This window comes from Bidens hawaiensis, unplaced genomic scaffold (assembly GCF_021521415.1).
Source record: "Bidens hawaiensis isolate Kalapana, Puna unplaced genomic scaffold, B.hawaiensis_p1.1 tig00419434_1, whole genome shotgun sequence".
Lineage (NCBI taxonomy): Eukaryota > Viridiplantae > Streptophyta > Magnoliopsida > Asterales > Asteraceae > Bidens > Bidens hawaiensis.
The window spans coordinates 777,874-789,942 of NW_027504859.1; the positions used below are offsets into that span (position 1 = coordinate 777,874).

A 12,069-nucleotide genomic window follows, 5' to 3' on the forward strand; every position below is an offset into this window, starting at 1 on the left:
CTACAAAATCATGTTCAATCATCTGCAATAAATCTAATGATGTTTCCAGATTAATTCAATGATTAATGAAGGTAAAAACAATCAAAATTGGAACATAACAAATTAGGGCCTTTTCAAAACTGAAAAACAGGAGATCGTCACCTAAAGAAGAATTAGTAAGAAGCCATAATTGGCATTTGTGTATTATTGATTGATGTTGTACGAGAAACATAATGGACAATAAAATAGCCATCATTGACATTAAAGAAGAATTATAATGCATCAATTGATGGTTGAAAGTGCAGAATTTCATAACCACATGTTTGTCTATTTTTTTTTTATTTTTTCATGTTATCTCATGTTTGTGTCTTACCAACAGTACCTCAATTTCATATATGGTATAGAAAGTTCAAAATTATTATACATGCTAGTTAAGTATTTTAGGTGATGCTTTGTGATTTATTTACTGTATGAACTGTATATCAGTTAATATGTTATGAAGGGTACGGGTCAAAGAATTTATATGTACTAATTCTAAACATGATTTTTCACTTAATACTGTTGTAATTATGTCTAGACTTAAATTGGACAAACAAACAAAAAAAAAAAGAAATTAGCTGCATTAAGTGCGTTGTGGCTTCATATATTAAGCATGGTTTCTTGGTATATTCAAGCAGTTCAAGCTGTTATTAGTATACATATAGATACGTGTCCAACTAGAGCTCGCTACAAGATGTTCTATCTCGAGAGAAGAGAATATATGCAAAGATTGGTGTATGAAAGTGATGACACATGTCTTCATCAACTTAGAATGAATAGGGCAACTTTTGTGACACTTTGTAATATGTTGGAGAGAGATGGAAATTTGAAAGCGTCTAAGTACCTACAAGTAGATGAACAAGTTGCAATTTTCCTTTACGTTTTGGCACATCATGTGAAGAATCGAGTGGCGAAGTTTCAGTTTCGCCGCTCAGGGGAGACTATCAGTAAACATTTCAACCGTGTGTTAGATGCTGTTATATGATTGGAAAGCGAATTGTTTAAGAAACAGGAGCCAATATCAGACGCGCTTTAACAGATGAAAGATGGAAATGGTTCAAGGGATGTTTAGGAGCTATAGATGGGACACATATATGTGTACAAGTTTCAGAGGAAGATAAACCAAGATACCGTAATCGAAAAGGAGAAATAACAACTAATGTACTTGCCGCTTGCACACCCGACATGCAATTCATTTATGTATTACCAGTCTGGGAAGGATCTGCTGCTGATGGAAGAATACTTCGTACTGCTATGATCCGAGAGAATGGACTGCAAGTGCCTAAAGGTAACTACTATCTTGTTGATGCCGGGTACACCAACGGAGAGGGATTCCTTGCACCATTTCGAGGTCAAATATATCATTTGAATACTTGGCTAAATGGACGAAGACCGGAAAAGCCTGAAGAGTACTTTAACATGAAACACTCAGTCGCAAGGAATGTCATCGAACAATGTTTTGGTGTTTTGAAGAAAAGATGGGCTATACTTAGAAGCCCATCTTTCTATCCAATTAGAATACAAAATAAAATTATACTTGCATGTTGTCTTATACATAACTTTTATTCGAAGAGAAATGGCGTATGATCCTTTTGATGATGGTGAATTTATTGACATAAATAATGATGCGGATGACGAAGATCTTGGCTCACATGTGGAACAAATTACTACGATCGGGACCTCGAATGAATGGACCAACTTTAGACAAAATTTGGCAACATCAATGTATAACGCATGGAGAAATCATTGATTTATTTAGATTACTTTTTTCTTAGTTATGTTACTCTGGTATTGTTAATTAGATGGATTTTTTTAAGATTAAATGTTAATATTTTTATGTGTTTGTTATATTATGTTGGTTATTTTAAAACATCTGAATGTTTTATATGTTTTATTAATCATACAACATTGATGTTTGGTGTTGAAGATAATGGAAATACAACTTGATTCAGAGAGGGGTCCAGGAAAGAATAAAAGAAAGTGGAATGAAAAGGAAGATGAGAAGCTTGTTGCAGCTATGTTGGATGTACTTAATTCAGGTTCTCATTACAAATCAGATAACGGGTTTAAACCCGGTTTCTTGCAAGCGGTGGAGAAGCAACTAGCAATTTTACTTCCTGAAGCAGGCATAAAGGCAAAGCCTCATATAGAGTCGCGTATAAAGACGATGAAAAGTGACTGGTCTGTTGTACATGATATGCTATCATGCAAGAATACAAGTGGGTTTGGCTGGGATTATAATAATGAAATGCTCGATGTTCCACAAGATGTTTGGAAAGCTTATTTACAGGTATTGTATAATCATTTTTTATTGTAGTTTTTCTATAGTAATCGCTAGGGGTGTTCACGGTTTGTTCTAAAACGGTGAGACCGTCAAATCAGTCATCGGCTTGGTTTCGGTTGGTTTTCGAAATCTTTTTTGGTCGGTCAGATTTGAAAATTTCCAACCGTATCAGACTGTTTGGTTTACGATTTTAACTCGAAACCGGTCGAAGAAAACCGTATCGGGCTGTAAAAGTATTATATAACTTGTTAATTTATATTTCATTTCAGGTGTATACTAACTAATAAAGAATCCAATAAAGTAGCTGCTGACTTTTAAAAAAAATATATAGAGTAATAGTTTACAATAGAAGCCTGGTTGACTATTTGATTCTTTTACGTACTGCTATGAAGTGTTAAAATAAGGAGAATAGATTTTGGTTGCCCAGCTCAAAAGAAATACAAGAAATTTGGATGTGCTAGAAACTTAATTTTTATAAAATGAGGGATATTGTTGGTGAGGGATACTACTCAACATTTTAACTAGACCATGAACACCCCTAGTAATCGCATCTACATTATTATTTTTATATTTGTTAATTCCGATTGTGTTGATGTGGCTTGTTAGGTGCACACAAATGCGAAAATATGGAGAGGAAAGAAATTTCCTCATTACTGGGACTTGTGTAATGTATTAGGAAAGGATCGAGCAAATGGAAGAGATGCTCAAACAGCTGTCGATATTTTATCGGACATAAATAGAGAAGAAGAACATGGTACTGAAGATGGATTGGATGATATATATGTTGATCAGCAAATAAACAGTCCCTCATATGCAACTTCTAGAGAAGAAACAAGCACACAACGAAAGAGAAAAAGACGCAACAGCTTGGATCCTCTAATGAACAGCTTGAAAGAGTCGGCAGAAATAATTGGTGCAGAGATTAGGGGGCTACAGATACATTCAATAGAGTTTTTGGAACAGAGAGCAACAGAGAGGAAATGCGAAACAATCTTTTCGAGGAGATGAATAAAGTTGCGGGTTTGAGTATTCGTAATTGTGATAAAGCTGTATGTAAGCTCGCACAGAACGAGACGTTGATGGTAGTCTTTTATAAAGTCAGTGAAGACCGTAAACTTGGTTGGGTGAAGAACATGCTTGACGATACTGACTAACGTGATATAAGATGACTATTGGATGATTTTTAATATTTTTTAGATGGTTAATTTTGGATGATTTTTATTTTTTTGTTAGTTGGATACTTTTGGACGATATTTAATTTTTCTCTTAGTTGAAAACTTTTGCATTATTTTAAGTAGTTTTAGATTATTTTAAAATTTTATTGCTAAAAAAATCATTTTTATAATATAAATTTTAATCATATAATGTGGTAAAAATTGGTAAATTTTGGATTCATTCCATTCCAGGTTAACCAAACAGGACAAAGTAATGGTAATGACTCATTCCATTCTGTTGTTCATTTTATTCCCATGTTCATTCCATTCCCCCATCCATTCCATTACCTCATACCAAACAGACCCTAAGGGTTATATTTTCAACGATTTTGCATCTCTTAGACAATCCGCATTTCAAAGTTTTGGGGCGGTGTTTAGTCCCAAAACGCCGTCTTTAGACAGCCAAAAATCAATTGCCTTCACATTCATATTATTATTTACATTAAAAAAAAATAAAAAAGTAATAATTATGCAATGGCAAGAGTCTTGCACTATGATAACTCGTTTTTCTAAAACAACCAAGTTCAAGGTGAACCGATTTGAACTAAATAAAATTGATACTTTTCTAGAACGGTCAATTCTAATACGAATGAGTTTTGGCTCGATGCATCAAAACGACACAACACATAAATTCATAACTAATTCTATACTTTGTGCAAATTTTTATTTTCGTGTTCTCATTGAAATTTCTACGTACTAGTCTCCAATCTAGGATAGAAAAGGTTCATCTAAGAAGGAGATTTTAGCTTCCATGTATCACCTTGGAGGAAGTTCTTGACGGAATACACATTAACATGATCAGGCGGAATCCGGTTACTCCACTTCACCCTTCCCCCCAAATCCGACCCCTTACCGCTATTATTAAACTCCCCATAATAAAGCGTCTTCAACGCGAAATCACCCTTCCATGGCATCCACCCTTGCGGAGCGATCAACGCCTCCATCTTGCAACCAATGAACACGATCCTTGAGAACTCCTTCCATGGCCTTCCAAGAAAGTTTTTGTGCACATTGGGTTTACTTTTGTACAACTTCATGTACTCTTCGGTTCCATTGATCGAACAATTATTAAACACAAAACCTGTGGTCTGTGCGGGATCAAACCGTCCATGTGCGGTTAGCACATTGGTCTCGCCTTTTTCGGGGTTGAGCTGACGTGGACGAACCAGGATGGTGCAGTCTTGGAAGATGGTAGCCGAGTTCCCAAATATGAAATCGATGTTACCTTCTATACGACATGATTTGTAGACTTGACGAAGTGAGCGGGCGTAAAGAGTGTCTTGATTACCCAGGAATTCGCATGCCTCGATAATAGACTGGTCGCTGTCGGAGAGGAAGGCTACGGCTTGGTGAGCGTTGGCTCCTGCGGTGTTTTGTATGGTTAAACCACCTGCCATGAATCCATCTCCGTAAACCCCTGTCGAATGAAGAAGTATGTCAGGGCATTGTATTTGTAAAAAAACGGACAGTTGTGAATTTCTGGAAAAAACTTAATGCCGTTAAGTTTTTTTAACGGGGTTCAATGAATACAAATAGTGTGAAAGTTGGGACCGGTGACAGCTATTTTCTGTGTTAGGATTATTATCGGCGAACTGCATTATATAAGTGTATTAAAATCCAATTTGCATTTAATAATATAAAGAATTAAACGGTTTATAAATTAAAAGAGAAATTGACATGAGATTTTTTAAAGTTAAACATAACAATAGGATCGTGTTCTATTCGAGATTGACTCACTGAATGTGGCTGTGTTATATGTAGAGAGTCCACGCTGGCCTACGTTCAAAGACCCCGAAATTACAATTTGGCCCATCCCATCCCCGACAATCATCAAATTCTGCTTCTCAATCCCAACCCGGACCGTCTCCTCGTAAAACGCTTTCAATACATAAATCACAAACCGAAACCGCTCCCAATCCGGTGCTGCATTCACCGCCTCCTGCACCGTCTCAAATGTACATTGATCGCGTTTACCTTTACAAACCGTTACATCAGACATCATATTTTCTCTAATCTTCAATTCTGGTCCCCCGCCCCCGGTCCCACCACCCTCCTCCCAGAACCCCTCTCTCTCCGTCTTCGGCGGGCTCCATGACGCCGTTTTGTTTCCAAACGCTTCGTAGGCCCACATGAAGCTCAACGCGTCGCTGGTGTAAGTGATCGAAGTGTTCATAAACGACATCGTTTGGTTAATCAGCATTGTATCGTTCACGTATTTTGAGTGCGGACCAACAGTCGTATTGGTATGTCAATGCCGCGCTAGCCCATTCACGGGCGTTTTTCATCTCACCACGTTGAAATGCGTCCACTGTTAATTTGAGACGGGAGGCCGAGTTCTCCATATCATCGATGCAGTTTTTAGCCGCGATGATCTGATTGAGATTGCCTGCAATTAGTTAATATTTGTGAATAAAGATTTGTATTAGTTTCTTTATAAATTGCGGTCACATCATGCGTGTTGTATAGAACACCAGGTTTTATGTATTCAGTCCTAAGGGTCAGCTCAAGGCCATTACAAACAATATAAACAAGCTATGGCTTTAGGCGTCCACTTAAATAATGCCACATTCTGTAAATGTGTATTTTATGTATATTAGGTTCACTTTTAGAGTTGCAAAGAAAAACTAACGCTAGTAGAGTGGTAAGACTCTACATTAGCTTTTGGGGGTGTAGGTTCGAATCTCACAGTTTGTTGTTAAAAGGTATCAAATCTTTTTATCGCTTTAGACCCTAAACATGGTTGAGCCAGCTCTGATATAGTCATATAGTCCTTGTACTATCACTATTGTAAATTTGTAACTAATGGTCTAATTAATACCTGGTGATGCATCGAATACCGACTGTGCAATGGAGTGACCTTGAAGGACGTTGTGGTAGGAGACGTATAACGCCTAGTGAATGATATCTGTTGCGTTTCCATAAGGATACTCAACGATTGAATTTTCGCATAGTTGTTGGTACCTTGTAGCTTTACAAGCTTGGACGACCGGAACTGGGGTAGTCCATTCATGTTTTCCTGGTGGCGGATCATTGTGGTGGTGGGCGGAGAAGGTTTGGTGGATGGAAGTGAGAAGAGAGATGAAGAAGATGGAGATGATAGCCATTGAATTGATAGAATTGGTTTTGTGTGATTCAATTCATAACAACGTAACATATATTGCTATGTATTTTCACATATTTATATACAATTATGATTATTATATAAATATTACACATATATATTAAACAAAAACTATATAAACAACACACTCATTTAAGCTTGTGATCCAGCTGAGCTCTACAACGAAAGATCGGGCTCGATTTTAGGTTGGTTTATTAAATAAACATATTTCAAGGCTAGAGCTCATTTAAGCTTGGGTTAATTGAGCTTTTAGTAAATAATTCTCACGTAGCTCACAGTTAATTTTATACGTGTAGATTAAATCTTCAAAAGAATGTGTTCACGCATGGGTTTTAGTCACCTTTTGAGTATATAGAGGTAGGGTACCAAAAAGGCCCAAATACCCTTAAGTAATATCCGCGGGTAAGAGAGGAAGCCCTCATATATCACCCGCGGAACATATGGATTACCCGCACAACATGGTAAAGGAAGAACATCCTTGCACCACACGCGGGAGCATCTAGGCACCCTCAGAAGTCATCCGCGGGACAGGACATCTGTCCGCCAAAATGACCGGAAGGCAATGCCAACAAGACAGCTGTAGATAACTAACTATCTTCTAGAAGAATAACCACGATTGTTACTTGAAGAATACGTGACTCGCTAACCAATGAGCGAAGGACACCTGGCCAAGTTGTTATAACCGTGCACATGGCCAGGGTGAGATCCGTCCTATCATAAGGTGATGCGTGTCCAGGTTGTTATACCCATGCACATGGGACGTATAGTTCAACCTATCACAAAGGTACACGCGTCCAGACGGTTACTGAGATCTTCTAGAAGTGGACAGCTGGCCCAATCACCTTTCTACATCCTTCGGCCATAAATACCTTGTCAACCTGCATGAGGTACTCATTCACTTTCACTCGCATATACTCTGATTGTACTTATTCTCAATACTTAGGTACTTTCTCTATTACGAACGATACTGATTCTCACGTCGGAGGGTGGTTACGGGAAGACCCCCCCTCTTGTCCTTCCCGTGACGAGACTCACGGTGTCTGTTTTGCAGGTTCCGGTCATTGGACTTTGGGAAGTTATACTCATACTGTGTTAGTTGTTATCATATCCTACTCTGCGGACCCATTGGATCCAGGACCCATACCTGGGGACCGGATCCGTGTTTCTTCATTGGCGCCATCCGTTTTGGTGTTAGAACAACACAAATTTTCGTTGGTTTTTCGGTTCGTATAAGTATGAGTAAACTTCCTGAGGGGCCGACGGGAACTCCTGCACGTACTTCACGTGTTATTAACTCTGAAATACCTGAAGGCTTTGCTTCGAGTGTGTTTGCACGTGTTACAGCTCCGGGTTCACGAACTACCGATACAACACCAGGTGGTTGTACCCTTGAGCGTGTCATTGCACCAACTGAGCCAACTCCTATCGATTTAGGACGTGTTACGGCTCCAGAAGGTTCTAATCTAGATGGTCACGGACGAATTATGCGAAACACTCGCCGGACTCAATCAATGTTGGATCTGGAAGATGATTCAGGGTATTCTGATTTGGCGAGAGTTCATCGACATAGTTCCAGATCCAGGGGACCATTATCCCCAGAGGAATGGCTCCGCTTACAACAACAAAGTTTGGTAGCTGAGTATGACTGTAGGGTCCGCAATGAACGTTTTCATGCTCGCACTCTGACTTATGAAGAGTCTCCCCAGAGATCTCTTTCCCCTTTACCAACGGTGAGAGGAAGTCAGCTCTGTTACAGTCAACAAACGGAACAAGAATTTGGCGAACTACGAAGGTTGCGCCCTCGTCCTCGCATGGACATGCGGATTCCATCTTACCTGGATGAGTATGATAGTTATGATTCAACTTATCATCCGTATGATTTCAGCTTTTATACGGGTGATAGCAGGATGCGGTCCAAAAGCAGTCGTCCGCAAGACGTAGTCCGCCACATTGAGTATCATAGTGATGCTGAGGAAGACTTCACCAAGCCATACCGCCCGGCAGGCTTTGCCGAAAAATCGAAGTTTATAGCAAGCATTGTGACAGCACCTTTTCCTGTCAATGCTAAGATACCTACATCGGTGGGTAAATACAATGGCATGACAGATCCAAGTGATCATCTCCAAAACTTCGTAGCGGTGAGTGGTGTGAGCGGATTGGCGCTCCCCTATTGGTGTCACATTTTCGCATTGACACTAACAGGGGCAGCGAAAGAATGGTTTGAAAAGTTACCTGACGGTCAAGTCTCTAGCTGGGATGATCTGGTGAAGAAATTTTCACAACAGTTCAGCCAGCAGAAGAAGCACACACGTGACCAGTCAGAAATTCTGGATGTTATCAGCAGTGATAATAAATCCGTGGAAGATCTTATTACCAGGTTCAATGACGAAAGTCTGAACATTGGTGGGATCAGCAAGGACATGCTTCGGGGTGCCTTCCGCAAAAATGTCAAGTGTGACGCGTTGATCCGCACACTCACTGGTAGGGATGGAATGCCGAAAGAATGGGATGATATCATGACCGCGGCTAAGTTGTTTGCCAACACTGAAAAAACATTGGGGAATAACAATTCAAAACAGAAATTCAAAGTTGAGTTTCAAACTCCACGACCCAATAAACAGGAAAAGGGGCCAATCTAGTCAAGACTTCAGCCAAACACATAGGTATCAAAGCCATTCGATGCAAGATCTCTCATCGGTAACAAGAACAAAGAGGGACCCTCGAATCGAGGTCCCAACAGTTGGACTCCTCTTTTAAAGACTCCCGCTGAAATTCTCACCACAGAGAATGTGAATTTTTGGAAGCCACAGCCACTCACAAGGAGGTCATTCCTTGATACCAAAAAACATTGTCCGTTTCATAATGACATCGGTCACAACACGAACGAATGTAATGCTTTGAAAAATGAGATTGAGGCGGCTGTGAAGTCCGGAAAACTTGGACACTTGGTGAAAGATGGAAAATCTAGGACTGGTAAAGCTCCCGTGCGGGATAACCAGGGCCCATCCGAAAAGCAGGTCAAGGATTTAAACGTTCACATGATCCAAGGCGGACGAAGGATCGGGGGAAAGAGGCGAGAGTCCGACGAGGAAGAGTGGAAGAATGACCCAGTGATCTTTACACGAATCAAGGGAGGTCCCAGAAACAAGAACCCCTTGATCCTCACTGACCTCTTCGGTCACTACCGCTCGCAATACGTTTTCTTTGACACTGGTAGTACATCGGACATCATGTACGAACAGTGCTTTGAACAACTTGATGAGGAGGATAAGGAAAGACTGAAACCCATCCATGCCCCCGTGTCAGGATTTAGAGGGGAGATAATGCACCCGCGAGGGGTGATTTCATTCCCAGTCACTTTAAGTGACGGAACTCATTCAAGAACCGAGAAGGTTGAATTTTTGATTTTGCCAGCAACATCAAAGCATGACATCATTTTGGGACGAGAAGCAATCGGCGATTTTAATGCTCACCCATCCACGGCTCACGGTGCGGTAGGGGTTCCAACCCGCACCGGTGTAGCAATAATCCAAGTCAATCGACATTGCTTCGCAACAGAAAACTCAAAGCCCAGCAAGATTCCCAAACAATCTCAAAGGACTGAACCGGAAAAATGGGTTTTGAACAAGAAATTTCCTGATCAGACAGTCATAATTGGACCCGCTATCTCAGAAATAGTGAGGACTTTCTTAAAACAACTGTTGACAAAAAATATGGACATTTTCGCTTGGCAACCTGCGGACATGACTGGTGTCCGGCGGACTATTGCGGAACACAGGTTAAGGGTAAACCCGATGTTTACACCAATTGTCCAGAAAAAGCGAAAGATGGGCCCAGAACAGACGAAAGCCATGAATGATCAGGTATAAGATTTGCTCCATGCCGGAATCATTCGTCCAATTCAATATCAGACCTGGGTCGCCAATTCGGTTATCGTTCCCAAAAGCAACGGGACGTGGTGGATGTTTATAGATTTCAAGGATCTAAACAAGGCATGTCCCAAGGACTTTTATCCGTTACCCGAAATATATCTCAAGGTTGATGTTGTGACACCATTTAAATTCAAATGCTTTTTGGATGCTTACAAAGGCTATCATCAAATCCGCATGGCTGCGGGTGATGAGGATAAAACGACCTTTCGTACTGATCAAGGCACTTTTTGCTACAAAATGATGCCTTTCGGATTGGAGAATGCGGGAGCCACGTATCAACGATTGATGGATATAGCATTTAAAGGTCAGATTGGTCGAAACTTAGAAGTATACATGGACGACCTTGTGATCAAAAGCATTGAAGAAGACTAAATGTTGAGAGACATTCGAAACCTTAAGGGGTATCAACATGAAGCTGAATCCAGCTTAATGTTCGTTCGGAATGGAAGAAGGGAAATTTATTGGGGTAATTGTTACTGGTGCAGGTTTCAAGGCTAATCCGGACAAGGTCCAAGCCGTAGCCCGCATGCCTTCTCCTTCCTCCCTCAAAGAGGTCCAGACGCTTAATGGTCGATTGGTTGCTTTGAACCGCTTCTTGACGAATTATGCAGCCAAATCTTATCCGTTTATCTCAACATTAAGAAACTGCCTCAAGAAAGCAAAATTTAAATGGACCGCGGAAGCGGAACAAGCTTTCTTGGAGGTTAAAAAATGTTTGATCGAACTACCCACGTTTACAGCACCTTATGCGGGGGAACCTTTAACGTGATATTTATCGGCATCAGGCATTACCGTTGGGGCTGTCTTCCTGACAGATAGAAAGAACGTTCAAACACCGATCTACTACGTCTGCAGAACATTGTCAGACCCAGAGACAAGATATTCAATGCTGGAAAAACTTGTCTTGGCACTGGTCTATGCCGCCCGACGCCTCCGCGGGTACTTTCAGGGGCATCTCATTAACATGTTAACTGGATACAAACTCAAGAACGTTCTCAGTAAGCCGGAATTGTCTGGGCGATTGGCAAAGTGGGCCATCGAGCTAGGTGAACATGCGATAGAATATAAACCTAGGCCAGCAATCAAGGGGCAGGTGTTAGCGGACTTCGTCACTGAAGTCCCGCAACACAAAGAGAAAGAATGTTTGATCGAGCAGCAACCCCAAGCACCTCCTGAGCAAGGACAAATTTGGTCATTGTTCACGGACGGGGCTTCAAGCAGTGAGGGATATGGCGCAAGCCTTAGGCTAGTCAATCCCGAAGGCCACGAGTTTTCATTTGCCATAAAGTTAGACTTTAAGAGTACTAACAACGAGGCAGAGTATGAAGCTTTCTTGGCAGGCTTACGGATAGCCAAAAAGCTTAGTTGAAAAACTCGGAAGCCCGCGTGGACTCCATGTTGATTGCGGGACAAATCAATGGCACTTACGAAGCAAAGAATGACGTAATGGCTTCGTACGTGTCACAGGAGAAAGATTTGATGCTTCAGTTTTCTTCGTGC

At 40.7% G+C, this 12,069-nt stretch overlaps 3 pseudogenes across 1 annotated transcript; 2 read left to right on the plus strand and 1 right to left on the minus strand.

Annotated features, from left to right (window-relative positions):
• Positions 1–548: 548 nt before the first annotated feature.
• On the plus strand, positions 549–1,768 carry LOC143608825 (protein ANTAGONIST OF LIKE HETEROCHROMATIN PROTEIN 1-like; annotated as a pseudogene).
• Positions 1,769–1,948: 180 nt separating this feature from the next.
• On the plus strand, positions 1,949–3,784 carry LOC143608819 (uncharacterized protein At2g29880-like; annotated as a pseudogene). Its single transcript, XR_013149329.1, has 2 exons — positions 1,949–2,308; positions 2,909–3,784. The product of XR_013149329.1 is annotated as an uncharacterized protein At2g29880-like (transcript).
• Positions 3,785–4,244: 460 nt separating this feature from the next.
• LOC143608816 (putative pectinesterase/pectinesterase inhibitor 51 pseudogene) lies at positions 4,245–6,620 on the minus strand (annotated as a pseudogene).
• Between the last annotated feature and the right edge of the window lie 5,449 nt (positions 6,621–12,069).